Source organism: Pinus tabuliformis, chromosome 7 (genome assembly GCF_031772625.1).
Source record: "Pinus tabuliformis cultivar Carrire ecotype Pingquan chromosome 7, CPIR1, whole genome shotgun sequence".
In the NCBI taxonomy this organism is placed as follows: domain Eukaryota; kingdom Viridiplantae; phylum Streptophyta; class Pinopsida; order Pinales; family Pinaceae; genus Pinus; species Pinus tabuliformis.
In genome coordinates, this window is record NC_142293.1 from 1,778,024,584 (window position 1) to 1,778,036,696 (window position 12,113).

Consider the following 12,113-nt stretch of genomic DNA (forward strand, 5'->3'; position numbering starts at 1 on the left):
GTGCCTTCTTTAATAATAATTGGAGTTGATATTTCACAATCAAGAGTTGGAGACAAGAACCGTATTGTATTGTATATGAATATAAAGAGGTGTTTAATAAAAACATGAAAGTTAAAAATCGAAATTAGAAAATTGGTTCATAATATTAACTTTTATTTTAAATTTTTTTTTAACGATTTTTAAGTTAGTATTTAATTATTTAAATATAATTTAATTTACACATAATCATTTATGAAAATGTTTACTTAATATATTATGTTATTGATAAAATGTCACTAAATATTATATTTTTATAACTATATTTAATTATATAATATGAAAATTGAAAATTAAAATGAAGTGAAATTGAATAATTGATTTTAATGGGATATGAAGTGGAATTAAAATAAAAACTTGATTCATATTACCCATTTTTAGTATTTATTTATTCAAATATAATTTAGTTTAAGCATAATTAATTATGAAAAAAAGTATTTAGTTTGCCATCTTATTTATAAAATGTTAGTAAGTATTGTATTTTTACTAACCGCGTATTTATAAATTATATACTCAAATAATTTTATAATTTGTTTACAAAATTTTAATAAGTTATTTAATTTACTATAATTTCAATAACTTATTTATTTGAGGTTCTTTAATTTAATTCGTAGTATTTCCCACCATACCCACTTTAATATGTGTGGCAACAACCTTGGAATTGCATAGTTGATTTTGTTGGGATGTGAGTGGAATTGAAATTAGAAAACTAGTTGACACTGTTAACTTTCATTTTCAAATTCTATTTTTAACTAGCGTTAATTTAGTATTCATTCATTTAAATATAATTTAGTTTAAGCATAATTAACTATGCAAAAGTTTATTTAGTATACTATCTTATTGATAAAATATTGGTAAGTATTATATTTTTACTAACCATGTATTTATAAATTATATACTCAAATATTTTTATAAATTGTTTACAAAATTTTAATAAATGATTTAGTTTACTATGATTTTAATAATATATATATTTCAGGTTATTTAATTTATTATGATTCGTCAATTTCCATAAATATATTATTTAACAGTATGTAGTCATGGATATATTAGTGGATAATTTGTTACAACAAATCTATGAAAACAAACAAAAAATATACTATTGAAGATTAATTCATTTTTTATTTCATATTTTGTTAGTATTGTTTTGTTGTACATGATATGCAAAAAAAAAAAAAAGTAATGAGGGAAATTTTCAAGGATGAAAATCTATCTTAAAGTTTACAAATGTTGGAAATTTTCACTTGTTCATGATATGTAGTCTGTAAAATGTTTAGCAATATTTTTCTAAAAATATTAAAATATCTAATAATTTTATCTAGTCTCAATCTATGATGTTTAATGTATGATGTGACATTCTCTTAATCTATGATGGTCAATCATGATAAATCAACTTATGGAAGAAATAACTTTTCCATTTGAACTCTAATTGACACAATTATTGCATTATTGGAAAGGTCTTGAGTGTAGAACAATGTCACGATTCTCAACGCTTAAGCAAAAAATGTTTAACCCCAAAAAATGTCATTTAAGGTCTCAAACTAATAGGTTTCAAACCCTGGTTCTCCAAACTAGGTCTCGTCCATAAAACTAATCCTATAAACCGACTCCAATTTTTCCACCCTAAAATCATCGAGATTGATGACAAATTATAAAGTGATCCAATCAAGATCATGCTACCCCATTTGAAAAACCATAACAATTATTATATCATATGAAATATCCATTTAGAGAAGGGATGGTTCATAAGATATCATACTTGCCATGCTTTTGCTAATGATGTTGCAAGTTAAATGATATTAATTAAGAAAAATATTTATAGTTAAGTACACTTTAGCCAAAGTCATATTGAAATAGTTGATAGCCATAAGAAATCCTAAAGGTAATGGTTAACATTACATGATTATTCATTGTACATTAATTTCAATTCCATCTTAAAAATGATTTTTTTATTGTATCCCTAATTTGTGTTTTGTGCACCATATACCAAAGGCCCTTATAACTAGCATTAGTTGTTTCCAATTTTTTTTTTGCACATAACTTATACAATTAAGTTGTTGCACAATAAACAAGTTCAAGCGGCAGAAAGACAAAGGTGGGGAAAGGCCCACACCAAAAAGGAAAACACTGGAAGACATGGAGGAAGATCGAAGGTTAAAAGAAGTCTTAATTCACACTAGTCAAATCTTGGAATTTAACGAGAAGCGCAATAGACTGAACGCAAATGAAAAAGCAATGTTAGAATTCTTCTAAGTATGGGTGAAAGAAGTCGTCAAAGACATCCCCTCTAATTAGATGGTCCACTTCTAGAACCTATTTAGTCAATGGTGTGCCAGATTATCCCATCAGGAAGGAGACCTGAATCAATCCAACCTCAACATGGATAGTAGCCAGCTGAGCCTTTCGCAGTTAGTGCTCCCCATGGTAGAGCAAAGGAAGCAAGGTACAAAAACATCTAAAGAAGTATTGAAGGAACCTGGGGAATTCCTATTGAACTCTAGTCAAATGAGCCAACTTGCGAAGTATTTCCCTGCACCCTACGAATTACTTGATGAGGATTGTCTCACAGAATATTTAGGTCTTAAATAGTCAAGGTAAGCTCTACTATCTAAAATAAAAGATAAGTAAGGAAAAACCATAAATTGTTTTTCCATGGGAAACCAAAATAACAAATGTAAAAATAGAAAGATCTGTACCTAAATGTTGGCGAGGAAGTGAGGGAATGGCCATTGATGCTTGTGGGGTGGCAGGAGGGTTAGCCATCCTTTGTGACCCATCACTGGTGACCTTTCAGAACTGGGAGGGTTCGACCCACAACTTGACAAGAAAATTCCATTGCATTGGATAAGAGGAGTGGACAAGCCTTATGGTGGTATATGGGCCGTATATTCTAGGTATGAAAGAAAAGTTCTTGTGTCACCTCAAAAGAATCCATGAATCTCTTGAGGAACACAGTTGGATAGTAGGGGAGATTTTAACACGGTCCCTAATTTGGAGGAGAAAAGAGGGGGGGATTCTAAGGATTGATCCAATTTTAGTCCTATTCAATGATATCATTCAAGATTTGAAGCTTGTTGATGTGGAGACCCAAAATGGAGTCCACACATGGAATAACCATAGAGGCAACCAACAACAAATCGCTAATAAAATGGATCGATTCCTTATTTCAGAAGAAGTCATTATCAGGTATGATTTTGTAAAAGCCATGATACTCCCTAGAATGGGGTCTGATCATTGACCCGTTAGTTTCGAAATAGATACGAAATTAGCTCTCAAAAATAGACCTTTCAGATTTGAGTACTTCTAGTTTAGGCATCTAGGGTTTGTAGATAAGTTGGCTTAATGGTGGAGGGATATTGAGGTCCACGGTAACAACCACATGTAAATATTCCAAAAGAAAGTGAAAGAATTGAAGCTCAAGATAAAAACCTGAAATAAACAGGAAATTGGGGACATCCTGCAAGACAAAAACCAATTGGAGGATAAAATGGAAGATATGCAGAGTCAATCATTAGAGAGGGATGATTATATGACATAGTTATAGAGGAGGGAAGAATTATTCATGAGCTAGAGGAGAGGCACAAGCGAGAGGAGGCTTTGTGGAGACAAAAATCATGAATTCTATGGATGAAGGAGGGGGAGAGACACCTGTTTCTTCCATTGCTCAATGATCAATCATAGGCACCATAATAGGGTTTTATCCCTTTGCTCTAGCACTAGAGAAAGGCTCCATGATCATAAGAACATGGAGGCATTGAACTCATATTTTTGTAATATTATGAAAGAAAGCGATTAAGATCGAACATAGGCCATTGAGCATGCAATTGCAATAATTCTGAAGCTTATCTTTGAGGATCAAAATAAGGCGACGATGAGAAGAAAAATGAGAGAGGAAGTAGAAACAATAGTTAAAGATATTCCTAATAATAAATCTCCAAGGCCTGATGGCTATACTTCAAAGTTTTACAAGGCCTGTTGGCCCTTTCTCAAAGAAGCCATAGTGGATTTGGTGGAAGAGGATCACAGAATGCAATATATTTGGTCGAGGTTGAAGGCAACCATCCTCACCTTAATTCTAAAGATAAATGAAGCTTGTGATCCTAGCGGATTCAGACCCATCACCCTATGTAATGTTATTTACAAGATAATATCATCGGTCATGGTGAGACGTCTGAAGCCCATACTTAATCTCATAATCAATCTTGAGAAAACTAGTTTCATGGAGGGACGACAAATACTTGATGGCATAGTCTCAGCCCGTGAAATTATCCATTCTCTAAAGAATCGAAAAAAATCATGTATGTTGGTTAAACTTGACCTATCAAAGGCGTATGATCACCTAAGTTGGAAATTTCTTTTTCGTATATTGGCAGCTTTCGAATTCTCAAAGGGATGGATCAAGTGGATAAAGTTGATGATAATAACTTTGTTCTTATCCATCATGCTCAACGGATCTCCGTCGAGAACCTTCTGTCCTAACAGATGACTACACCAAGGAGATATGTTATCTCCCTTCTTATTTATTATAGTGGTGGAGGGATTGGGAAGGTTGATTCAAGAAGAAATGAGATCAAGATAGATGAAAGGCCTAAAAGTCCCAAATACATGCATTTTAATGTCACACCAACAATTCGTGGATGACAATCTTCTCTTTGGAGAACCGACATTTCATGAAGCCAGAGCAATAACTTTTGTCTTGGAAGAATTTCAAGAAGCCACAAGTATGTTACTAAACAAAGAGAAGTATATAATTTACTTTTCTAACAACCCTCTTTTGGTGTAGAGGCATTTAGCGCGTATCATGGGCTTCTCTATTGGTACTCTTCCGACGAGATACTTAAGAGTGCCCTTGGTGGCTAATCCACTATAGATTGCATGTTGGAAAGAAGTGTGGAACACATTAATTTAAAGGATATATAATTGGACCTTTTGGTCCCTTAATTTGGTAGGATAGGTCACCCTTTTAAAAGAAGTATTACAAGATATTATGATCTACAAACTGTCAGCTCTACCAACCCTTAAAGGAATTTATCAATAAATTGTATCTATCTTCTAAAAATTTCTGTGGCAAGGCTCCAATCCCCTAAAAAACTGGGAGTTGGTATCTTGGGAGAAACTCTACCTTCCAAAGCTTGGAGGTGGTTTGGCGCTGCAAGATCCTCAGATGTTAAATCGGGTGATGGGTGCCAAACTCTAGTGGCATTAGATCTAGGGGGACTGAACTATGGAAATGAATCTAGAACAAAAAGTATGTATTGGGTTGTAATCAGGAAGAGCTTGTCAGATCCACAAATTTCCCTCCAAGTTCAACATTATGCAATCTAGCCTATAGAAATAGCCATATTGTTAAAGATCACCTATTTTGGGAGATTCGTAATGGCACATCAACCTTATTTTGTGAGGATTCATGGAAACAACTTCCAAAACTGGAAAGGAACCCTAACTTAGATGCTTTCCACAATCTCATGAGATCGTTTAATGCTAAAAAGGTAGCAAAGTATTGGAGGGACCCGTCCCCCAATGAATAATGGAGACAATGGAAAACGAAAGTAGATTGGTAGGGTTCAGAGAGCATTCAAAATTTCTTTCGCTTCTCCAATGTTCTAAAGGTGCATCATATCTCGATTTCTTGGTGCCAAGATAAACTCCATTGGGCTTACAAGTCGTTGGGTATGTTTAAAATTAAGGAAGCTTATTCAATTGTTGCTGGCCACACAACTCTCCCTAGAGACCCACTCTGGAGAAAACTATGGACTTCAAAGTTATGGCCAAAGGTGTCCCATTTTCTGTGGTTATTATGAGAAAGGCATCTCCTCACTTGGGGTCAATTGCTAAAAAATGGGCTCAATAGGTCATCGAGGTGTCTAATCTGTCAATAGAAAGAGGAAAATATGGAACACCTAATGAACACTTGCTTAATGGAAAATACCTTATGGGATTTGGTTCAACATACTTTTGCCCACTTGGATCACTCGAGAAATAATTTTATTGAAACCATAGAATAAGCATGATGCCCCTCTTTAAGAATCCAATTGTCAATAGAGCATGGGTTCTTGTCTTGGGATTTCTCTTATGAAATATCTAGAAGGGTCGCAACAGAGCTATCTTCAAAGACCAAAATCCAACAATTCAGCTAATTTGGAAAACTACTAAAGAAAATATCAGAGAACCTATTCTATCATAGAAGTGAATGGAGGATGATTGTAAAGGTAATAAAGAGGAAGCCTCAATCCTTTCATTTATTGACCTTGCCTCGATGATGGTGAATCCTCAACCTCCTTCCTCACCCTCAGACCAGGTGGCCTCCCCATCATTTTTCATACCTCCTCTTGAGGGATTTATTAAACTTAATTTTTATGGGGCCTCTAAAGCTAACCTATGACCAACAGGTTATGGAGGTATTCAATGGGATTCCTTGGGATGCCTTGTTGGATTCTTCATGGGATCCTATGCCTCTACAACCAATAATGTGGGCGAAGTTACTACACTTGAGAAAGGTCTTCAACTGGGCAGAAGAATGACTATCCCTAAATTCCAGCTCTCTAATGATTCAACGGAGACGATCCGAGCTACCCAAATAATCCTCATTGGAACTCTCATCTTCAAAGTAATTTTGAGTTGATGATTGGAGGCGCAAATATCCAAAATTCATGAGTCATTTCTTTCCCTCCCATATGTGATTGCATCTCACACTAGAAGCACAAGAAATAAGGTTGCAAATTGGTTAGCGAATCGGGGATCCTTTGAGGAAACTCAAGACCTTGCATATGAATGCCCCCCTGACATTAGTCCAAAGGTACTGCACTTATTAGAATATTTGATTCATAATGATAATTCTTCCCCATTGGCGGCGTGGAATTTAGATTGTACAAGGACAAAAGGGAATATTAATCCCCCATGCGGTAACCGTCATGTATCAACGTGGTAGCTTGTAGGCATTGTGAAGCTTTCGAGAGAACATTCTCGAGGCTTTGTTTGATATAACACTACGGATGATGGTCTAGACAAAAATTTGTAACCGCATGGAAATGAAACTTTCTGTCATCAAACGTGGAATTGGTTGTGACTCTGTGAGTCTCCATGAAGCCACAAGTTGGCTCTCTGGTGGGTGGGAGGCTCACATTGTTTGTCATTGGAAAAATAAAGGCCGCACCCTAGAGTTGGTTGATTTTGCATCTATAGTCTGGGATCCAGGATCACTTCTTATTTGGGGCTACTAGGTGAAAGGAGTACATTTGTATTTCACCTACCTTCCTCGACAAGGATTCCAATGTGAAGTAGATTGGCCTTCAATCTAGGTGGTGGTCGTCTGGTTCTCAACTGCTTTTCCACATGTAATGCACCCCCTATCTACATTCCTTAGCAAGATAGTATGGTTATCAACTAATGTTTGGGATGCTCCTCCCCTTTTCTTATCTAAATTGATAGTTTATGCTTACTGTCAACATCTGAAGTAGTTGTCGACTCCATTGTCGCTCCCTTGTGGATGGATTAATGATTTTTTTTAGTGGTTCGATAGGTGGCTAAATGTTAGTTTTTTTGCAATTATTATTATTGCACACGAAAGTCTAATCTCGACCCCGGTGGAACTTGAGGGGGGAGGTAAGAAAATTTTGCATTTTATATACCATCCTCACTGAGGTGTTTGGAAGCTTAGCTCCCTTAACAATCTCGGTTGGGGATAATTGGGGGTTCACGTATGCTTTTACTAGGTGGGATTTTTTGTTTGCAATTATAACTGGGCTATCTGTGAGTCATCGATGCTTAGACAACATGGTCGGCCCCGTCGAGGGGGTGACCAGCAGGGTAGAGGAGAAAGAAGACTAGGCGACTCGAAGGAGGATGGTGAGGTCGAAATACCACAGATAGGTTCACCTGGGCATGTTGAGTTTCCACCTCCTTTTGATTCTATTAAAGCCCAAATTCGCATTGTTCAAGCCTCAGTGGATCATCCTGCCCAAGTTCACCAGGAAGGCATCAACTTCTTTTCCAATATTTTGCACAATCAAGGCCTTATTCTGGACCGCCAAGCATCTCTACCAAGAAATCAACAAAGGTTGCATGATCGAATGGATGGTTTCGAAGGGGGGATGACACACATGGAATCTTATATCCATGATGCCTTCCATCACCTAGCTAATGGAAGTTATGATGATCACTCCCCAAATGAAGGAAATTTGTAATGAGACAAGTGGGATATTTTCTGAGTTTTGCTAAGTTTTGTGCCTAGTGGACTCTTGATATGAAGCTATCTAGTTTTGTTCAATTACTGTCAATTCTCTTTTGTATGTATCTAATGGTCAATAAATCCATTCATAGTGAGACCTTGTTTTCCTAGTTTTTGCTCTCCTCACAATGTGTCATTCTCCAAATTTAATAAAAAAATCGACTTACAAAAAAAAAAGTTTCACAATAAACACTTTCATCATTCCAATGAATAGGTGATTACACCTCTTCTTATACTACTCTACATAAAATAAATAAAATCCTTACGTTTGCAAGATCTCATTTTCCTACCTTTACCACTTTTCTTGTAGTTTTTTAAGACCATATTTCTCTTTTCCTTTTTGTAATTGAAATGAGAAATATTATATTAAAAAGGGTTGTAGTCAAGTTAACAATGAATTTATAAAAAGACTATTTTGGAGGTACTTAAGACAAAATAAACAACTTTTAATTATATCATATAAGAGTTTTCTACAAACTATAAACAATGCATTCCATGTTTTCTAGCAGGTAGTTTGCTTTACAAAGACACTTAAAAGTATAATATCTTTCAAAAAAACATAACAACTAATAAAATAAATTTTGGTTTTTAGTGTCTTTCTATCCAACATCTAATGGGGATGAGCTTTATCACTTGATGTCCATGGATTCCTTCAATTCATGAACTATTTCTTCTTGCTTGAATTATACTTGTGCGGAGTTGACAAATACCTTATTATTTGAAAATGAAGAGTGAGAGTCCATGCAAAGGCTAAACACTAAGTTATTTAACATGCTTCTGATTCCAATATGTCAATCTTATATCTTTATTGGACCAATAAATTCACAATAGTTGTATGCTACAAAGCACAATTATGCTTACTCTCGTGCACTTTGGATGTCACTAAGAAAAAAAAACTTTTATTCTACAAGATATATTCATCATGTTTTCCCAAGGTTTTCCTAAATTTAAATACATCTCTATTTTCTATAATTATTAATGTTAGCTCACAATTCCCTACAAGCCTAACCAAATTAAAGAAATCAAGGCCAAAGAACGACTCTCTGACGAAAGAATCAAAGAAGATACAAATATCTTGCTCGTCCTCTGAACATTGAATGGATGATTGACCATCGTAGATTAAAACTATATAAAATTATTAGAAATTTTAATATTTTTAGAAAAATATCTCCAAACATTGTACAAATTGCATATCATGAAGAGGTGAGATTTTCTAGCGTACTTAAACTTTAAAATAAATTTCCATCCTTAAAATGTCCATACTTAAGCATGATGGATACATGATGATATACATATTACATATCATGAACAAGTGAAAATTTTCAACATTTTTAAAATTTAAAATAGTTTTCCATCCTTAAAATTTTCTTTCATATTCTCTATTTTTTGTTTATGATGTATAACAAAACAATACTAACAAAATATGAAATGAAAAATAAATTAATCTTTCAAAGTATAGATTTCTGTTTATTTTCATAGATTTATTGTAACAAATTATTCACTAATATATCGGTAACTACAAATTGTCAAATAAAATATTTATAGAAATTTACAAATCATGATAAATTAAATAACCTCAAATAAATAGATTATTAAAATCATAGTAAATTAAGTAACTTATTAAAATTTTGTAAACAATTTATAAAAATATTTAAATATATAATTTATAAATACATGGTTAATAAAAATACAATATTTACCAACATTTTATAAATAAGATAGTAAACCAAATAAACTTTTTCATACTTAATTATACTTCAACAATATTATATTTAAATGAATGAATATTAACTTAAAACTAGTTAAAAATAGAATTTGAAAATAAAAATTAATAATGTGAACCAAGTTTCTACTCTCAATTCCACCTCATATCCCATCAAAATCAACTATTTAAGTCCACATATATATATATATATATATATATATATATATATATATTATTTTATTTTTTGAATTTGTTTACTCCTATATTGATATAAAAATATTTTTACAAAGAGGCAGTGGCCTCGAGAAGTCTAGCCCAGAGATGCGGCATGCTCACATTACATAGCTGAACACTGACCAAAAAGACTCGCTGAAGACTGACCAGAAGAGCTTCTAGGACCATGACCATGACTAGTTCATAGAAACAGAATATGCCAATATCGAAGCTGAAGACTGACCAGAGGTAATTCAAAGACCAAAACAGGTTGATTGGGCCCATACAAATAAACAGGGAAGCACTGCCCAATTCAAAACTGAAATCTGACCCATTAAACAACTGTAACCGTAACTGAGACCCAAAGACATAGTCAGAAGAATGCCGCCCACGCAAGGGAAACCAGCAATTTAACTTTAGAAAAAAGGTCTGAGCATGAGAACTGTAGAGCATATAATGACTATAAAACAGGAGGGAATTGAGCACCTTCGAGCAACAAAGAATAAAAAACCATTGAACGCAGACCTGATTAAGCTTCATGAGAGGTGGAAGGCGACTCTTCAACGATGCGACACCCATATTTGTAGGGATCTTCATCCTCAGAGGGATGGCCCTCTTTCCCTGAAGAACCGCCACTAGTAGGGACGTTCGGACCAGCTTGAATGTTCATGTCCTGGGTTGCAGTGCCACCGGGATCCTTACTCTGATTGTTGTCAATCTGAGAAGTGCCATGCTTATCTTCCGCCCTCGTCTCCAGAGTCACCCCTGGTGTCACAACAACCAGACCAGAAGTATCCTCTCGAAGCTCAATGGTGACTGAAGCTATGAAGGAGAAATTACTGAGTGTACAGGGGAACTGAAAACGAGCGGTGTGAGATTGAGAATTATGAGAGCGCACTGCTGAATTATGCTGCCCTCGACCCCGTCCACGACCACTCCTGGTAACGGGATAGCGGTCAGAGCAGAAGTCCGAGGAATAAGACGAGGAGTCCGAAGTAGAGGAGGAGGGCTGGCGGATAACTCGCCCACGGGAACTTCCCCTCCTGCAGCGCATTCTCTGGTGCAATCTAGGCATAATGAAAAGAGCAGGAGGTGCTGAATAGGTAGCAGTACTGTGAAGGCAGGGGGGGACTGAAAGGGGCCTAGCTTCAGCTCGCAGAGGAGCACTGGGAAAGACTAAGGACGAGTGACAATTGAATTTGCAGAATGGGCTTTGTGAAACATGAAATCCCGGCGATAAATCAACACAACATTCCAGAGCACAACGTTTCCCTGGGCTGGTCTGAGAGCGAGGCTCTGCGGCAGCAAGGGAACAACACGAGCGCAGGGGAGGAGCATGAATGAATTCTTGGAGGGGCGCCATGACAGATGAACTTGCAGGTTGGTGTGGAGGGACGAGCTACATTAACGCAGCATTGAAGATGTTAGCAGAAGATTTAAAGACTAGCATCACGCGAGGTCGAATGGCGGTGGTAATAAGCCACGCGCCAACCCACCAAGCCGCCCACATACAGAATGCAATGTTACACACCCGCATTCGGGAATATTATATAATATTAACCTAACTTATTATTAAACATTAAATATGATTAATTCAATTCTATTTAATTTAATTTAATTTCAAATTTTAATTTTCATATTGTATAATATTAACCTAACTTTTTATTAAACATTAAATATGGTTAATAAAAATATAGTATTTAGTAACATTTTATAAATAACCTACTATATTAAATAAACAATTTCATAAATAATTATGTTTAAACTAAATTATATTTAAATAAATAAATACTAACTTAACTTAAAAATCGTAAAAAATAAAGGTTGAAAATAAAAGTTAATACTATGAACTAATTTTTTAATTTCAAATTTTTACTTTCGTATTCTTATTAACCGACTCCGTATATTCATATATAATACAATACAGTTCAT